At 41.1% G+C, this 20,199-nt stretch overlaps 1 long non-coding RNA gene across 4 annotated transcripts in view; it reads left to right on the top strand.

Moving 5' to 3' along the window:
• LOC125281353 (uncharacterized) overlaps positions 1 to 20,199 on the top strand; it is a 168,848-nt gene that overhangs the window by 124,989 nt on the left and 23,660 nt on the right. For all 4 annotated transcript variants that reach the window (XR_008960716.1, XR_007188520.2, XR_008960715.1 and 1 more), the window contains exons 3-4: positions 14,223 to 14,394; positions 16,687 to 16,757. This is a non-coding gene — a long non-coding RNA (uncharacterized LOC125281353). The remainder of the gene's footprint in view (positions 1 to 14,222; positions 14,395 to 16,686; positions 16,758 to 20,199) is intronic.

The following is a 20,199-nucleotide window of genomic DNA, read 5'->3' as shown; positions in this document are numbered from 1 at the left end:
TGACACAGGGCTTGATCCCATGACCCTGAGACCATGACCTGAGTCAAAATCAAGAGTAGCATGCTTAACCAACTGAGCTACCCAGGCACCCCTACAGTCTTTGTTTTAAAGTCTATTTTGTCTGATATAAGTATTGCTACTCTAGCTTTCTTTTGACATCCATTTTCATGATAAATATTTCTCTATCCCCTCTTTTTCAATCTGCAGGTGACTTTAGGTCTAAAATGAGTCTTTTGTAGGCAGCATATTGGGTCTTTTTTTTTTTTTTAATACATTCCATTAGTCTATGTCTCTTGATTGGGGCATTTAGTCCCTTTAGATTCCAAGTAATTATTGATAGATGTGTATTTATTGCCATTTTGTTACTTGTTTTGTGTTTTTTTCTGGAGATTTTCTCTCATCCTTTCTTATCTTTCTCTTTCATGGTTTGCCAGTGTTTTTTAGTGATATATTTGAATTTTTCTTTGTTCTTTGTATATTTATTAGTGATTTTTGATTTGTGGTTGCCATTGGGTTTGTATATAACATCTTCTGCATGTAGCAGTCTATATTAAGTTGAGGTTCATTGAAGTTTGAACCCATTCTTTACTCCTTTCCTCCTCACATTTTAGGTATATGGTGTCATATTTTATATCCTTTCTTTTGTGAGTTCCTTGATGGATTTTTTTAATAGAAATATTTATTTTTACTGCTTTTGTGTTTTCTATCTTCTGTCATTCATACTGTCATTTTTGGTCTTTCTTTTCCCCTCAAAGAGTCCCCTTTAATATTTCTTGTAGGACTGTTTTAATGGTTATGAACTCCTTCAGTTTTCATTTTTCTGGGAAACTCTTTATCTCTCCTTCTATTTGGAATGATAAGAATATTTTTGGCTGCAGGTTTTTCCCATTCAGCACTTTGTATATATCATGCAACTCCTTTCTGGCTTAGAAAGTTTCTGCTGAAAAATCTGCTGATAGCTATATGGGGTTTCCTTTGTATGTAACTGTCTTCTTTTGTTTAGTTGCTTTTAATATTTTTCTTTATCACAATATTTTGCCATTTTAATTAAGGTATGTCTTGGTGTGGATTTGCTTTTGTTGATTTTTTGGGGGGTTCTCTGTGCCTCTTGGATATGGATATTTGTTTCCTTCCCCAGATTAGGGAAGTTTTCAGCTATTATTTCTTCAAATAAATTTTCTGCCCCCTTTTCTCTGTCTTCTTCTGGGACTCCTATAATAAGAATGCTGTTACCACTGAGCACCCTTGTCTATTCTCATTATGCATAATTCTTTTTACTCTCTTTTGTTCAGCTTGATTATTTTCTGTTATTCTGTCTTCTAGACCATTAATTCATTTATCCACTTCTTCCAGCCTGCTGTTCATTCCATCAAGCGTGTTTCTCATTTCATTTATTAAGCCCTTTATCTCAGCTCTGTTATTCCTTATCTCTGTGTTAATGATCTCACTGTTGTCCTCCACTCTCTTCTCAAGTTCAGTGAATATTCTTATGATTATTGCTTTAAGTTCTTCATCAGGAATGTTACTTATATCTGTTTTGCTTGGATCTCCAGCTGTTGCCTTGTTCGTTTGGGACAAATTTCTCTGTCTTCTCATGTTGTCTAAGTCTCTGTGCCTGTTTTGGTGAGTTAGGAAAGTCAGCTATGTCTCCTGTTCTTGAGGGTAATGGCTTTATGAAGAAGAGGTCTTACAGTGCTCTGCCATGTAGTGTCCCCTGTTCCCAAGGGCCTCAGCTTTTGGGAGTGTCCCCAGTGTGTACTGTGCACACTCTGCTGTTTTGTCCTGGCCTCTTTATCCTTTAGGACAGTTGTCTGCAGAGGCTCTCAATGCCTGTTGTGGGCAGTGTTTGGTCACTGGCCTGAATGTGGCATGTTCTAAATAGGTATGCTCTGCTCTCCTTGTGCAATGAGACTGCTTGTTGCCACCACTGGAACTGAGGCCTTGCAAAATTCCACCATTGGGAGACACATGTGAACAGAGGTTTGGGCTGGGTTTTCTGGGGGAGGAGTGACCGCCATGCTGGTACTGAGGCAAGTATAACAGGGAGGGGCTGTTCCCCCAGAGTGTGTGTGGGGGCTTGGTGTAAGCATGTCAGGTAGCAAGTGTGGGCACTGTGCTGGTTCCCACAGGTGGTTCTGTGCTTATGCTAAGGGGTGGGGAGTGGAAATGGCGACTGCTAGTTCCTTTGTTTCCAGATGGGTTTTCATGAATGCTGCCTCTCTCTGAGCAATTAACCTCCCCACTGTGTGTCCCACGTGCTCTTCAGATCTGTTTCCATGCTGTATGTCCGTGGGCTATTTGCCCTGCCTTTTTTCCAAGAACAGCCCCAATGTGCTCTGAGTTCTCCCAGAGCCAACCCTGCTGATTTTTAAAACTCCAGGCTTTAAGTTCCACTGGTTGCAAGAACTCATGAAATTTGAGCCTTCTCACTTTCCAAGCCAACTGCCATGGGAATTCCTTTTCCCTGTGTGCTCCCCTGTGTGCTAGTCTGTCTCTTGCCCTCCTCTGAGACCAAAGCTCCCTCCCCACCATAGTGGCCAAGATCCATTTCTCTCCCAAACTGTGTGTCCACACTTCTTACCTTCTTCAATGTGGCCTCTTCTCTACCCTTAGTTGCGGAGTTTGTTCTGCCAGTCTTTAGATCCATTTCTGGAGTATTTAGGATGATTTGATAGTTACTGATTTGCATTCGTGGGACAAGGCAAGCCTTGTCCACTGCCATCTTCCAGAAGAAGAGAGAGAAAAGGGGGCAGAAAATGTATTTGAAGAAATAATAGCTGAAAACCTTCTCTGTATGCTTTACTTTTCCTTTAAGGGATCCAAAGCACTTTACATACATCTTCCTCATTAATTTTTACAGTACTTCGGAGTCTGAAACACAAAATAGTCTTATATCTGCTGTATAGACAGAGAGAGACTTATGGAAAAAGAAGGGTTATAGTCAAAGAAACTGCCCAGTTTCACAAGAAATCTGGACAAAAAGCTTATAGTTCTTAATCTAAATCACCATCTTACCCATGACCCTGCCTTCAGTCACAATTCCCTCAAGCATTGGGGGTTCTGAGACCAAAGTTGATTTGTTAAACATTTACATGTCACCACTTGGCTGCCAGGAGCTATTCCAAGTGCTTTCCAGATATGAACTCAGTATTCATGACAAGCCTATGAGGTGAGTAGGATTATTATTTCCATTTTACTGATGAAGAAACTGAGGCACTGAGATAAAAACAACTTGCTCAAGGTCACAGCTAGTTAGTGGTGGAACCAAGGTTTGAATGCTATGCTTCAGGCTCCATGGTCTTAACCAATACACTCTGTTGCCTCCTGATGCTATGAGTAGAGAGTCCTCAGCCTTTTCATTTGAAAGCCAGCCTTCGCTTGGATCTTCTGTTGTATGATAATTTGGAGCATATTTTTGGACATGGTAATTTTTGTTGGAGAAGAGTTCAAAAACCTTTGTGTGTGTGCGTGTGTGTGTGTGTGTGTGTATTTATGTGTGTGTGTATTTGTGTGTGTGAGATACAAGGATGAAGCAGGGTAGAAGTTTGCCCAGCACAACTCAGATTTCTTTAAAAATTAACTTTATGGTGCACCTGGGTGGCTCATTTGGTTAAGTGTCCGACTCTTGATTTTGGCTCAGGTCATGATCTCAGGGGTATGAGATAGAGCCCCGCATCAGGCTCCGTGCTCAGTGGGGAGTCTGCTTGAGCTTCTCGCTCTCCCTCTCCCTTTTCCCCTCCCCCTGCTCTCTGCCTCTCTTGCTCTCAAATAAATAAATACTCTTTAAAAATAAACTAACTTTATATTCAGGAACTGAGCCTATTGTGCTAGAGAATGTCCCCCTTCTTACCTATGCTAACAAAGACACTTAAAATTATTTTTTTTTTTAAGATTTTATTTATTTGACAGAGAGAGAGACAGCCAGCAAGAAAGGAAACACAAGCAGGGGGAGTGGGAGAGGAAGAAGCAGGCTCCCAGTGGAGCAGAGAGCCTGATGTGGGGCTCGATCCCAGGACCCTGGGATCATGCCCTGAGCTGAAGGCAGATGCTTAGCAACTGAGCCACCCAGGTGCCCCTTAAAATTGTTTATTAAATTTAACTCCATGTATTCCAGTTTAAAATTGTCAATTCAGAGTAACTAGTGGATCCTAATTCATATTCTGACTCCAGGCTGTATATCTCCTCTCCTTGGGTACCTGGGAGCAAAGGGAGGTACTCTGGGCTTCCTCTGCCTTTCATGAGATGGCCCTCATCCTGCAGGGTCTCTGGGCCATTTCTATCCATGATTCTGAGGAGTACTGGGTCCTGGCTAGAATTTTGATGTTCCTGAGAGCCTTTGCTACAACCTTTAGTCAATTGGCCCTGCGCTTGGTGGCCTGTTCTTCTCAATGCCCAGGTCTACCTTTGTTCCACCAGTTCTCTTTGCAATCCCATATCCACCACTGGTACTTGTGGGTCCTCCTGGAGGCCTACATATGGCATGTAGACTATGGTCCACTGGGACCACTATCTCTACTTGAATGAAGCTGCTCTATCACTCCTTTTGAGGCATCAGATGCAGGGCCATTGTCCAGTTTAGGACTTCTTTGAATGCCCTGCAGTCTCCTATGGCATAGAACTCTTGTGTTCTCAGGTTTCTCAAAACATCACACTGGGCTCCTTATGCCACTTTTGGAAGTTTCCACCCCACAAGATAAACCAGGACGTTAGCATCTGACCTTTTGCTCTCTCTTCCTTTTACCTTTCAAATGTTGTGCTTTATCTAAGTTCTTCCCTTTATGATTCAAGCTTTGCTTCTTGTTATTTAAAGGGAAATTTTCAGAATTTGGAAGAAAACTTTTGTCACTTGGCAAAACCCAGCTTTCAAGATTATTATCTTCATCATGGACTTCAAATCAATTTGAACTTAAAGCTGAACTATGATTTCTTTAGTTCTCTTTAAAGCACAGACCCATCAAAGGACTATTGAAGCAACATGTGGGGAGTCTCTCAGCAACATGGTTTACCAGAAATGATAAATGGTATTCTTTGATTCAAATACCAGTATTAGAAAGCAATGAGACTTCAACTTAAAAGTCTCAATTATAGACTACTTATAGGGACGCCTGGGTGGCTCAGTTGGGTTGCCGACTTGGCCAACTCTTGGTTTTGGCTCAGGTCATGGTCTCTGGGTCCTGGGACTGAGCCCCACACTGGGCTCCATGCTGGGCAGGGAGTCTGCTTGAGGTTTCTCTCTGTCTGTCCCTTCCCCCACTTGTGCACACACTCTCTCGCTCTCTTCCTCTCTCAAATAAATAAATAGACCTTTAAAAAATTATAGACTACCTATAGGAGTAGACCGATATGGGTAAATACACCTGAATGGGCTCTTTAAAAAAATTACAATGTAAACCCCTGCCATGGTGCCGTCTCTGTCTTTCCTCTCTACTGCAGTCTGTCTTCTTCTTCCTCCAACAAAAATTTTTTGTTCCTTCTCTGTTTTAAAGCCTTTAACTAACACCTTCAGGGTTAACTTGAGTTTCCTCTGTGATCTGGGCTTGGCCTAAAGCTTTGACTTTCTCTGATGCCACCCTCTCCCTGCATTCCCTTTCCCCAATGCATCCTGTACCCCAGCTGTGTCCCCACCCCCACCCAGCCTCCCAGAGTCATAATGACAAATCTTGCACATGCTGCCAAACTAGTCAAATGTCTTTCATCCTGGTCCTTTGCCCTGGCCACTTGGCTTGTACTTCAAGACTTGGCTCAAGTGACATCCCCAGGGAGATTGTCCTTATAGCCTCATCATATTTTCTGAGTTTGATCATCTCCTCTGAATTTCCTGTGGCCCCACTATTCTAGATGTGTTTTTATTGTTTTATCAAGCTAATTGTTTAGTGTTTTTTTTTTTAACCACAGTCTTTCCATAGCCACACAGGAGATTATGAATTCTGAAAGGCATAACTTGTGTTTTCATCTCTGTATCATCAGAGCCTAGCACAAGTATTGAGGGCACATCAGATGCTCAAAAATCTTCCATTACTAGAAGAAAGGAAGAGGGGAGGAGGGCCTCTAGAGTACTGTGTGTCAAGGCTCAGGAGTTTTATCCCTAAAGATGTTCTACTTAATGCTACTAACAAATTGGCTAGAATGACCAAACACTGACTCCTAAAGGCATAATCCTTGTTCCTTACTTGATTTGCACCTACTAACATGTTTTATCTTCACTATTAACAAGACCAACATCTTTTATCTTTGCTATTAACAAGACTATTCATAGCAGGACTGGGTCACAATGCCCAGCATGGTGCTTAGCACTTAACAAGAGTGCAATACCTATTTGCTGATTGACTAGTCCAACTTTCCATTATGTTTTCTAGTCAATTAAGGTCAGCTAAGTCCTGTTAACCTGTGGTAGTGAGGAGCCCACCTTAAAACCCCATCTAAATTTTCTCTCTCTGTGGTGTGCCCATGTTCCTGAACAGTCACCCCATCAAAGTGGCCTCTTGCAGTAAAATGAAAATCCAAGTCACACCCAAATCTCCCAGTCTTCTCAGTAATTGTTATTTGGTACTATCAGCTGGAGGATTCTCATGACAAGCCTTTGGGTCAATGTTTACCACCCATTCCACTCCTCAACCCTTCCCAGGAATATAGCAATATATATAGGAATATAAAATTACTGACAAGGTTAGTAGAGGAGAAGGGACTGTGTCCCCATTAAACCTTATAGAAGCCATATCTTGGATCAAAACTTCCACTCTTGGATTGCCTCAACTGTTTTTTTTTTTTCCCTAGAATAACTTATACCAAAACCACTGTACATTTAAAATGATTTATTGTATATAACTATGCTTAATCAGTGAATATAACATATATATATAATATATATATAATATAACCAATATCCCAGGCTTTTCCAGTCTGTAAGTAGGTACATTTGAAGTTACATTTGCTTTATACCCAAACGAAAATGGTTCATGTCTCAACCAGCTGTACTCTGAAATCTCAGCAGCTTCTTACCAAGAACCTTCTATTTTTTTCTGGGAGTCTCTAAAGGGGTGCCTCACAAATGCTTACAAATCTGTCTGTCCAGTAGTTACCATGCAGCATCACCATCTTCTTTCTCTTTTATCCACCACATTTTGTCATGTTCTGGCTCCCCACAGGCCAATAAGTAACCTCACTGCATTGATTATGGTGCCCTATTGCAAACTAACCTCAGGGATGGTTATGGGAGCTTTCAGTGGGCCCTTATAATATTGTTAAAATAAAGACAAGTCTCAGACCAAACTCTGCCACCCTGGAGACGTTTATTACACAAACTTTCATTAGCAAGCAGCAGGGGCCAAAAAGGTCCCTAAAACCTCTTGTGTAATTTCAGTGAAGTTCCAGCTCTATGCCATATATGTTACTTTGACACATCCTCACTGGAAAGTTCAATTGAGGGTCACTCCAATATTCCAGAGGCTAAATTCAGCTAGGGCTAGTGTTGACTTTGGCAACCAGAAACTCTCTGAAACAATGGCTGGATATGAGATCACGTAGGAACAATTCTTCAGGGTGCTGGATTCTTACTTCTTGTACAAGATGGGAAATGTCACTGAAATACTTTATTCAGCCTGCATATCTTAAATACCATTATTTTCACTATGAGAATGCGTTTCTAATCATGAATCATGTTAATTAATAAGTCACTAGTGTCATCATTGAAAAGCAATTTCTTTCTTTTTTTAAAGATTTTATTTATTTATTTATTTATTTATTTATTTATTTATTTGGGAGAGAGAGAGAGAGAGCGCGCGTGGGAGCAGGGGGAGGAGCAGAGGGAGAAGAAATCTCAAGCAGACTCCATACTGAGCATGGAGCCTGGCACCAGGCTCAATCCCATAGCCTGAGATCCTGAACTGATCCAAAATCAAGATTGGGTGGTTAACCAGCTGGGCCACCCGGTGCCCCTTGTTGTGAGTTTTTTGATTACTGTTTAAATTTCATTTCTAGTAGTTGGTCTATTCAGATTTTCTATTTCTTCAAGATTCATTCTTGGAAGATCATGTTTCTAGGAATTTACTTATTTCTTGTTGGCATAGTATTGTTTATAGTAAATTCTTATGATCCTTTGTATTTCTGTGGTGTTAGTTATAACTTCTTTCATTTCTGATTTTATGTACTTATTTACTTTCTGTTTGAGTGTGGCTAGAGGTTTATTGATTTTGTTTATCTTTTCAAAGAATCAGTTTTTAGTTTCATCAATCTTTTCTATTTTTTAAAGTTTCCATTTAATATGTTTCTGGTCTGATTTTTATTATTTTCTTCCTTCTGCTAGCTTTAGGCCCTGTTTTTTCTTCTTTTTCTAAATTTTTAGATGTAAAGTTTGATTGCTTATTTGGGATTTTTCTTGCTTGTTGAGATAGGCCTGTATCACTATGAACTTTCCTCTTAGAATTACTTTTGCTGCATTCCACAGATTTTGGAACATTGTGTTTCCAGTTTTATTTGTCTCAAGGTATTTTTAAATTTCCTCTGTAATTTGTTTGTTGAGCTCTTGATTGTTTAGTTACATGTTATTTAGTCTCCACATGTTTGTGTTTTTCCAGTTTTCTTCTTTTAATTGATTTGTAGTTTCATACTCTTGTGGTTGGAAAAGATGCTTGATGCAATTTCAATCTTCTGAATTTATTGAGATTGATTTTATGGCCTAACATGTGATCTGTCCTGGGGAATGTTCCATGTGCACTTGATAAGAATATGTATTCTGCAGTTTTTGAATGAAATGTTCTGTATATATCTATTAAATCCATCTACTCTAATGTGTCATTTAAGGTCAATGTTTCCTTATTGATTTTTTGTCTGGATGATCTGTCCATTGATGTAATTGGGGCATTAAAGTCCCCTACTATTATTGAATTGCTGTCAATTTCTCCCTTTATGTCTGTTTATATTTGCTTTCTATATTTAATTGCTCCTAAGTTGGGGGTATAAATATTTATGAATGTTATATCCTCTTCTTGAATTGGCCCCTATATCATTACATAATACTCCTTGTTTTCTGTTAATGTCTTTGTTTTAAAGTCTATTTTGTCTGATATGAGTATTGCTACTCCAGCTTTCTTTTCATTTATATTGAATATCTTTTTCTATCTCTTTTCTTTCAATCTGTGTGTGTCTTTAGATCTGAAGTGAATCTCTTCTAGATAGCACATAGATGGGTCTTTTTTTATTTTTAAATCCATTCAGCCACCCTATGTCTTTTGATTGGAATACTTAGTTCATTTATATTTAATGTAATTATTGATAGGTATGTACTTACTGTCATTTTGTTAATTGTTTTCTGCTTGTTTTTGTAGTTCTTCTCTGTTCCTTTCTTCTTCTCTTAGTCTCTTCCCTTGTGGTTTGATGGCTTTCTGTGGTGTTCTGTTTGGGCTTCTTCCTCTTTATTTTCTGAGTGTCTAATGTAGGGTTTTGGTTTGTGGTTACCATGAGGTTCATATACATTGATCTATATATGTAGGAGTTTGTTTTAAGCCAATAGTTGTGTAAGTGCAAATGCATTCAAAAAGTGCTACATTCCACACCCCCCCACCTTTTATGTTTCTGACATCATATTTTACATCTTTTTATTTTGTATATCCCTTAACTATTTATTATAGTTGTAATTGATACTACTATTTTTGTCTTTTCACCTTCATATTAACTTTTTAAGGGACTGATCCACTGCCTTTACTATATATTTGCCTTTACCAGTGAGATTTGTTTTCTTTCACTTATTTTTTTATTTCTAATTATGGTCTTTTCTTTTCCGCTTAAGAAGATACTTTAACAATTTCTTGTAAATTATGTATCTTTGTTTCATTAGTTTTTTTCCTAGTGTTTTATTTTGTTCTTTCATCTTTGAAACATATTCTTTTATTTCCTTATTTTGTTTGACTTTCTGTGTTTGTTTCTATGAATTAAGTGGAACAGCTACTTCTCTTAGTTTTGAAGGAGTGGCAGTGTGTAGGAGCATCCCCTGTGTAGATTGTGTGCACCTGAAAGCTTTAGCTGGCTGGCTGGAGCTGGAATGGGTACAGACCAGTGGAGTTTCAGCACATGCAATGTTGGGGCCACCTTGGCAGGTTGGCCAGAGCTAGAGCAGGCTTAGGCTAGGGTCCCTGGGTACACTATGCTAGGGTTGCCTTGGCAGAATGGTTGGAGCTGAAGCAGGTGCAGGACAGGGTGTCCCAGGGTGTGCTTTGCCAGGGCCACCTTGGCAGACCAGCTGGAGCTGGGGTACATGTGGTCCAGGGGGTCTGGAGTGCTTCACACCGTGGTAACCCTGGTGGGGAGAATTAGTGTGGGCATGTGATGGAAGAGCTGTCCCAGAGCTTGCCACACTTGTCAAAGGGTTACCTGGATAGGGTGGCTGGAGCTGAATTGGGCATAGGCTGGGGTAGGAGGTTCTGGAGTATGCCATGCCTGGGTCACCTTGGTAAGATGGCTGGGTTGGACAAGGACAGAAGGATCCTGGAACATGCTGCATTGCATCTGCCTTGGCAGGATGGTTGGAGTTGGGGCAGGCACAGGCAGCAGGCTCAAGGTATGCCATGCCAGGTCTACCTGGGGGGACTAGCTGATATGGGCTAGGGGTCTAGAGCTAACTGGTGTGGCCTTAGCAGGCCAGCTAGCATGCCTGGGGCCCGGTCTTGTCCACACCATCAAGGTGGAGGGGAAATGTAAAAAATGGTGTGTGCTGATGCTTCTGACCCTGCAGAGAGTTGCAGCATTTTCCTGCCCATTTAGTGATACTCTAGGGTTAGTAAATGGATTTCTTTCACTTATAGTCTAGTTATTCTTTAAACACTGTGCCCCAGGGTGGATGAGTCTACACAGAGGCCCCTCAGTGATATCTCTTCCTACTGCATGTTTCCATGTCATGGGTGGGATTCTTGTTACTGTGTCTCAGTCTCTCCTACCTTTCTGTGTGTGCTCCCTTTATTACTTGTTGTGCAGAAGCCATTCATTCAGCCCTCAGATCTTCTTCAGGAGGAATTGTTCTATACAAAGGTATGGATTTGGTGTGTCCATATCAGGTGAATTCAAGGGTTTTTCTCTGCTGCCAGCTTTGTCCTCTCCATGAGCTCTGGAGGCAGTTGTAGGGAGAGCTATTAACTTTCAGGGGCATGTTTCCTTCTTTTCTGGAAAGCAATTTCTGGCATTCACTATTCTAATTATTGAAGCATTGATGGAAATACTGATCTCAGAAGAACTTGTTATGGTCCTTCTGATATAAAGCCAGCTGATCATCCATAGAACACATATTCTTGATTTGGACAGCTGATAGATTTAGAGATGGTGTTTGAACTAACTAGCACATATGTAATCACACCTGGTCTATGATGAAATATTTAAAGCAATTTATAGACACAGTAGCATGTTCCTGGAGTTATCAAGAATATCCCTTTCATCTTATTTTATTTTTCCTTCCCTTCCCCTATGTTCAACTGTTTTGTTTCTTAAATTCCACATATGAGTGAAATCATATGATATTTATCTTTCTCTGACTTATTTCATTTAGCTAATACACTCTAGTTCCATCCACATTGTTGCAAATGGCAAGACTGTATTCTTTTTGATGACCAAGTAATATTCCATTGTATACATACACCACATCTTCTCTATCCATTCATCAGTCAATGGACATTTGGGCTCATTCCATAATTTGGCCATGGTTGATAGCACTGCTATAAGGAATATCTCTTTCAAGGAGCTCTTTCCTGCTATTGCTGAAGTCCCTACTTCCTGGAATTTTTTTGAATGAAATGTTCTGTATATATCTATTAAATCCATTAAAGCACACACGTATACACACCCTAATAAAATGTAGAAAAATAACTCTTCATCACCTCAGAACAAACATTTGGGTAAATGCTAGCATTAGTTTATAGACAGACAAGAAAAATTGTGCTTTCCCTCTCTCACTATGCCCTCAATTTCCCCCACCTCCAAAAAAACACAATAGAAAATTCAGAGAGAGACAATTTAGCCTTGCAACTATTTATATGATTAAAATTTATGTGGTTAAAAATTGACTTCAAGTCATGTATCAGTTAGGATTCTTCTAGTAGTGATGAATAGAAAATCCAAAATGGCTACAACTGTAAGGAAAATGTATTATCTTACTTAGCAAGAAGTCCTGAGATACAGCAGCTGCTGGGCTAATTAGTCCAGTGACTCAAACAATGTCAAAATCCCAGATTCTATCTTCCCACTTTGCACTGCTCATCATATCTGCTTATCACCCTTCCTGTCACAAAATGGCTGCCATGGTTCCCAGCTTCATACACAGACAGGACAATGTCTGGCAGAATAAGAGGAACTTTTTGTTTAATGTGCTTTTTTGTTTAATCAGTGAAGAAATCTCTTTCCTGAATCCTCTCTCCCCCCAGCACATTTCCCTTCCATCTCTTTTCCACAACTGTGTTTCCAGGCCGCATCCAAACCAATGACTTCTGTGAGAAACGGATCCACCAGGACTGGCCTTAGACACAACTGCTGTTCACCCCTGGAGCTGAGATAGAAAGAATGAAGGGTTTTTGTGCAGGTGCACAGAGTGTGAGACACATGTATGTGTTCAAGAAAGTGAATAAGGTTCAGGACAGCTGGTGGGGAGCATTCAAAGGAAGGATGCAGGACATAGCATGGCATGCAGAGGACTTGGCCTTTATCTTACCTGTCACACCCCATGCATTTAATACTCATTTGTAGGAATTACCTTGAAACTACATCTCTACTTTAAATTGAAATTGTTTTTTATTCACCACTGCTGTCCTCTGTGTGTCTTTAAGGATGCCTAAGTAGAAAAGGATGAGGTTACTTATCTCATGCTTTCCCATTTCCTCTGGGGAGGACTCTCTCAGCAAGATTATCTGAGGAAACCATTCATAATAGCAGGGCTCAGGCGTTTCTCCCAGGACCCACATGCACAATTCTTCTGACAGCCTCACCTGGACCAGAGCGGCAGTTTTAATCCTAGGACACCCCTCAGACCACAGGACAGGAACTTCTTTTCTATATGTAGGCCACCCAAACACCTCCCTCTTACTGACTTTTGCTGTTGAGGCAACATTGGAGAGCATCTATATATTCCCCCAAAGAGGTTACTCACATTTTCCAAAACTAAATGTCTTGCCCCGGGTCATTTTTATTTTGAACCCTTTTCAGGCCCTGAACTGTGACTTTGAGTCTTTGCACTTCATATCACATCTATTTTAGTATCGACTGCAAATGTCAAGGTAATGACGTGTGATTCCTTTTCTGGAGCGCCATTGAAGATGCTAAAGGAGAAGTGTGTCACCAGATGACCTTCTGAGGTCACCAAGAGGAATCTACAGAGGGGGAATCTATATGTATACGGCTGGCCTCAGTGAAAGGGAGGGAAGGAATGTTTGCTGTGACCCTGTATGAGCTAGGCGCTTTGCAGACATTTTGTTTAGTCTTGTCCCCACAAACCTAACAGGTGGGTATTATCATCCCCATTTTGCAGGTGTGGAAACTGAGTCTGGGAGAGATGAAGTTACTTATTCCAGGTGGGGTTTGAGCCCAGGTGTGCTGCCTCTGCAATCTGTGCTTTTACCAGTACATCATGCCAGGTTCTTGGCAGGGCTGAGTGATGACACTTAATGTTCTAAAGACATTGTGATAAGAGATGAAAACCCTGGCTCTGGGGCCCCAGTGGTTGTGCCACAATTTCACCTTGTCCTGGTGGGAGCAGCTGGGAGGATGGGGCGGGGCGTGGGGAAGGTGTGTTGGGGGCAAGAGACAGGGTCAGCAAATTATGTCCCACACCCTCTGTTCCTTTTGCCATTCGGTATTTGGAACAGATGCTCCCTGGGGACTCTCCCTCTGGGCCTCACATTTTCAAAGAAATTCAGGCGAAAGGCTGGCAGGCCATTAGTTCTGAGCCTCATACCAGGTCTGAAATAGAAGGGTGACAGTTCCCCTCTGAATAAGATGTTCTGGGAGCTGAAAAGACAAAATGAATTCCCTAGGGTTATCTTCCCTCCCTTTTGTCTGAGACAATTTTCTCTTTCCACCATGAAACCAGTGCTCAATAACCTTTCCTGAACCTCACAGTTTAGGTAAAGAAATAAATTTCCTGCTGCCACAGAAACAGCCTCTGACTTACCCAGCTACAGTGTAAGGTAGAAGCTCCATGGCGGTGAGGCAGTCAGACCAACCAAGTGCCCATTTGTGTATTTATTCACCAGGTGCCAGAGGTGCACACGAGAAAACCAGGCTCCCTTGTCTGCTCAACGGATGGCAGAGCCGAGTGGCCACATAGCCCAGGAGGAGGCACTGGCCATCCTGCAAAATGCAGCATCCCTGGGCAGAAAACCTGCATTTGTGATGGTGATAATTTCATGGATGGATATTCACCAGGTGAGCTTCCTACGGGACCCTTCATTTTCTTTCCCATATTTCTTTACAAAGGAAAAAAAGCAAAACCAACCAATACTTTTTGGGCATTTTGTAACATGCAAAAATGTATGCTTTACATCAGCAAGAGCCTGAAAGGGAAATATGTCAAACGGTTAAGAGTGATTATTTACAGTTAATGAGCTTCTAGGTCTTTTGTTTTTGATGTTGATTACCTGGTTTTCTATAAACTGAACATGGAATACTTTCTATTAAAAATAGAAATTAATTCTTTTATAAATGAAAGAAAGAATAAAGAATATAGTCAGTTTCCACCTCAAGTCACCAACATAGAAGGGCTGGAGCGAGGGGATCTGGGTTTAAGCTCTGGCTTTGGCAACAGGTGGCCTGATGTTCAATCTCCTGCTTTCAAATGCCATTTCTCTGATCCCCATTTTTATCTGTGATTGGCCCTCTTTCCTGAATTCGAGATGTGGATTTACAGCTGCCCATTCATCAGCTCCCCTCGAACGTCTGATAGAATCTCCAAATTCACATTTCCAGGACAGAGCTCATTATCCCCTGCAAGTCCACTACTCTTCAAAACCTGCTTCGCTAATAATGGCAGTTCCATCTTTCCAACTGCTCAGGCCAAAATCCTTAGAATCATTCTTGACTTATCAGTTTCTCTCACATCCTACAAACAATCTGTCTGTAAATCTGGCTTAGCCTATATGTCACATCCTGTCATATCGTAAAAGCAAATCGTTTCTCTTCACCTCCACTGGTAGTGCCATGAACACGCTACCAACTGTCTAATGCCCAGATTCCCGCAGTAGCCTCCTGGCTTCTCCCTTGCATTTGAGCAGAATTTTGGTAAGATGGATCTTGTTACTGTCTCTGCACAAATTCCTCTAGAAGCTCCATCTCACACCAAGGAAAAGGCAACCCTTACAATAGGCTAGAAGACCCTACACCATGTTTCCCTCCTGACTCCCCCTTACCTTCTCCAGCCATACGTGGCACCTTCTGCTCCATGAATGTGGCAGGTACACGCTAGCCACAGGGTCCTTGCATTTGCTGTCCCTTCTATCTGGAGCACTCTTCCCCACAGATGTCAGCACGGCCTCTCCCTCACCTCCTCCACATCTTCACACCCTTTCCTCAGTGTCTCTTTCCCAGGGAGGGCTTCCTAGTTTTAGGAAGCCCACCCCAGGCCCAACTCTCCCTTACTCCCTTTCCTGCTCATGCACTCTCTCTCTGTAGTCATCGTCTAATGTTATTTATTTCACGTACGGATGTTGTTTATTGTCTCCCCTGACCCAGCTGCAATGTGAACTCCACGAGGCGGGAATTGTGTCTCCATTTTTGCTGCTGTATCCTCAGTGCTTGGGGCAGAGTAGGCGGCAGCTGATGGAAGGCACTTGTGGTAGGCAGAACAATGGCCCCCAAACATGTCCAAGTGCTAATGTCCGAAACCTGTGACAATGCTGCCTTGCCTGGTCTTTTGCCTCTTGGGCTTTGCTGATATGATTACATTAGGGGTTTTGAGATGGGGAAATTGGCCTGGATTATCTGGATAAATATAATCATGAGAGACCACAGAGGCGAGGGAGCAGGAGGGCAGAGTCAGAGAAGAAGATGCAATGAGGGAAGCAGGGGGGGAATGATGCAATTGCTGGAAGGGTCCATGAGCCAAGGAATGTGGGCAGCGCCTCAAAGCTGAGAAAGGCAAGGAAATGGGTTCTTCTCTAGAGGCTCCAGAAGGAGTACAGACCTAGCACCCTATTTTATACTTCTGACCTCCAGAACCATAAGAAAGTAAATCTTTGTTGTTTTAAGCCACTGATTTGTGGTAATTTGCTACGGCAGCAATTGGAATCTAATATAGCACTCAAAAACATCTGTTGAAGAAATGCACAAATGGGCAGGGCTTCCATTTCTCTGTGAAATGGGAGGCTTGGACTTAGTTAATGATCTCTGATGCTGTATTTTAACCCATATTCTGTTTGTTTAACTGAAAAATGAATGTATGCCCTTGGTAAACAATTTAAATAGTCTGAATAGAGTGTAATGACGATAAGTTTCTCTTCTACCCCAAACATGCAGTCCTTGGTCTCTCTGCGCAGATGCAAATGCTGTGCCACTGTCTGCTGTTTGGTTCTGGACATTCCATGAACACAGACATCATTTCCTGCTTTGTCCACTATCGCAGTATGCTACACACACTGCTTTGCTCATGGCTTTTTCACTAAAAAATACAGTGTGAAGTTTGTTCCAGATCTGCATACCTAAAACGCCCTCATTCTTTTCCAGAGCTGTGTCGTGTTCCATTCTCTGACATCTATAGACTGCAGTCTATTTAACCAGTTCCCTAGTGACGGAAGGTGAGTTGTGTCTAGTCTTTGCTTCTATAATCCTTGAATCTACATCTTTGCACACATGCATATCTGAAGGATGAACTTTGAGAAGTGGAATTCAGGGTCGAGGGATGGGTAGCCATTTTATTCTGGTAGTGCCGAGTGCCCTTCCAAAGAGGATGTACCTCCCCTCACTGACACTCCTTACTCATGGCCTTACTCAAACTGTATTACTCAACTTAAAAAGAAACTTTATCAAGCTAATAGATGAAAAATGATACTGTGCTGTTTCACGTGAGGTTGACCATCTTTTATGTGGCCATGAGCCCTTTGTATTTATATTTATGTGAATTTCCTCTTCATGGTTCTTTCATTTTTCTATGGGCTTATTGACCTTTTAAAAATTTTATTTAGAACTATAGACATATGTATATATAGAGAGAGGAAGTTAGACTTCTGGCATTTATTATGCACATATTTGCCCAGTCTGTGGTTTATCTGTTTTATTTTGCTCATGATATTTGTTGCCATGTAGAAAATTTTTAATTTTATCCAGTCAAATACATCAGTGATTTCTTCTTTGGCTTCTGGGCTTTGCATATTGCTTAGAAATGCACTCCCCATTCGTATAGTGTAAAATATTCTCATAGCCTCTCATGCTTTATTCTAATACTTGTATGGGTTTTATCTTTATACCTAGATTTACCTAGAATTTATTAGGTACAGGGATCAAATGAGGGATTCAGTTCCTTTTTCCCCCCAAGTTGGCAACTTAATTGCCAATCCCGATACTATTAATGAAGGATTTGTTGCCCTGGTTTGAAGTGCCATCTTTATCCAATAACAAATTTTCCTAAGCATTTGTGTCTCTTTCTGGACTCTCTTCTATTGGATTGATCTGCCTGTCTAATCACGGGTCACTACCCAGGTAACTCTATTAATTATTTTGGCCTTGATAGTGCATTTTAATACCTAGGATTTGTCTCATTTCTCTTCTTTTTCAGAAAATTTCTGGTTATTCCAGTATATTTATTTTTCCATACGAACTCTAGAATCAGCTTGTTATATTCCCAAAAAAGCTCTTATGGTATTTTCATTGGGAAAGCATTCCATTTATAGATTAATTTATGGTACCTGACATATTTACAATGCCTAATATTCTTTAAAAATTAGTCTAAATGCTATTTTTATCATAGAAATAATACATGTTCATTGTAAAAAAGGTTCTGACAATTCTGTAATGTATGAAGTAGAGTATGAAAGTTCCATTTCTCCGCCACCCCCAATCAATCCTTCCCCTAGAGGTAACCACTGTTAATAATTAGGCATTCATCTCAGAAGATGTTTTTAATAAGTACATTTGTAATCATGCATATATATATATACATTTTAACATGTGCATATTTTGTTATAAAGCTCTTTCTAGCTTCATATCACACATACTGTTTTTAATCCACTTGTTAAAATCAATTATGTATCATGAATATATCAGTCATATGCACGTTGCTATTTGTAGATTTACCATATCCTTTTAGAGGTCACATGATGGTCCACTGTATGGTAGGACAAGGACACCACAATTAATTTACCCATTCTCCCCCAGATGAATGTTTGCATTGTTTCCAGCTTTTTACAGTTACAAGCAATGCTGCTGGGAACAGCTTTGAGCATTATCTTTGCACCTTTGTGCAGGCGTTTCAAACAGATACATTCCTAGAAATAGAACTGCTAAGTCAGAGTCTAAAGGCCCTTTCAGTCATGAAGTGTCATGACATAGGAGTGACCTGCCCATCAAAGGGAGACTTATCTGAGCTTGTGCCCTTCCCCAGCACTGACCTCCCCCAAGCCCAAGAGGTGGCACCACAAGTAGTGGGGAATACGGAATCCCGGGGGAGCTCTTAGTCCCTTTACAAATGCATACAGGTCCAGTGCCTGGTTCAGTGAATGCAACTAACAAGCTCTGGGGGTATAGAGTTTTGGTCTCACTGAAGAGGCTGGCTCTGAACTCTCATCACATTTTGGGCAGGGAAGCGAGGGGAGAGCTTTGGAGATGGATGGTGATGGGGAGGGGAGTTCCTGGTCTACTGCTCTGTAACCTGGAATACATTTTCCCATAGAAAGGTTATAATTAGGTATAGTGGGAGGCAACATTGAAGGATTAATACAGCATTAGTTCATGTCCTCAGGGACTCTGAAGAAGAAATGGGCTTTGGCAGGTTACTGGCTAGAGAATCGAACTATTGTAAGCAGTAGTTCCAATAGGAATACGCTTTCTGTGTCTAGACAACTTACTTACTGAGTTTTGCAAGCATTTGTGCTGTGCAGGGAAGACAGCCCTGCAGCCTTGACCACCTCCCGCAGTGGATTTTCCAGCCGCCTCTTCTTTCTCTTGGGTGATCCCAGGTCTGCCAGTCTTGTACTGGTCCAGGAGAGGTCTGTGATCCCTAGAATGTACCTTGTGGTTTAGTTATGTCCTTTTACTTGTCTTTAGTCCCCTCTGTCTTCCCTTCCAAACCCTCATTACTTTCCTTAAGCCCTTCACACAACCCCAGTTCTCTCATAGTTGGATGGCTTTATTGCCTATACGACCAAAAAAAGGCTTACATTGGGCAAAAACTGCCCTAATTTCCTGCCTCCCACTTTACCCCTAATGTATTTACATGTTCAGTCTCAAAGGATGAATACCCCAATTAAGAGCAGCCAATGCTCTACGTCCCTGCCCTGTCCATCTTCTTCCCCATCAGTTATTACTTCTGTCTTACATAACTGGGTGGCTGCACTGCACAACTGTAGGGGGTGCCAATCACATGCAATGTGATGTAAATGATGCCACCTGCAGTTGGCAGTGGACAGCTTCTCCTCTACCATCCCTTTGTTCCCAGTGTGCCATTAATAATAGTCTCCCTTCTCACCGTGTCCCTCTTTAACTACCACTCATTCTCTCTTCTCTCAGACGGTCTTCTTAAAAGAGTTATTTACACTCATCTCCACTTCTTTAACCTCCTTTCACTCTCCGCTGTGCTGCAATTCATTTATTCTTTCCATCTAGACTTATTAAATACCTATTAAATGCCTAGTACCATGCTAGATGCTCAGACTCCAAAAGCAAGTAAAAAAATATAAGGCCCTTCACACTCATAAAGCTCACAGACTATTGAGAAAGAGAAACAGACAATAATAAATCACATTTAAAAAGTACACAGTTCCAAACAGAGTTGGGCTTTATGTCCACATAAATGGAGGCAACATATGAGAATCTTATGTATAGCAAGGGGGATGATCTGCTATCTCTATCAAGCAATATATTTGTTTTGCAAAAGGTACACTCTGGAAATACTATATTTCCTAGGACTGACTAAGGGTAGGAATTTCTCATCCTGAAGCAGGTCAATAGGAGAGACACTTGAGGCGGTCTAACCTTTTGGTATCTCTCAGATCTATTTGCTTGAACACATATAGGCCAAATTAT

Source organism: Ursus arctos, unplaced genomic scaffold (assembly GCF_023065955.2).
Source record: "Ursus arctos isolate Adak ecotype North America unplaced genomic scaffold, UrsArc2.0 scaffold_1, whole genome shotgun sequence".
In the NCBI taxonomy this organism is placed as follows: domain Eukaryota; kingdom Metazoa; phylum Chordata; class Mammalia; order Carnivora; family Ursidae; genus Ursus; species Ursus arctos.
This window is presented reverse-complemented; position numbering and strand designations above follow the sequence as displayed.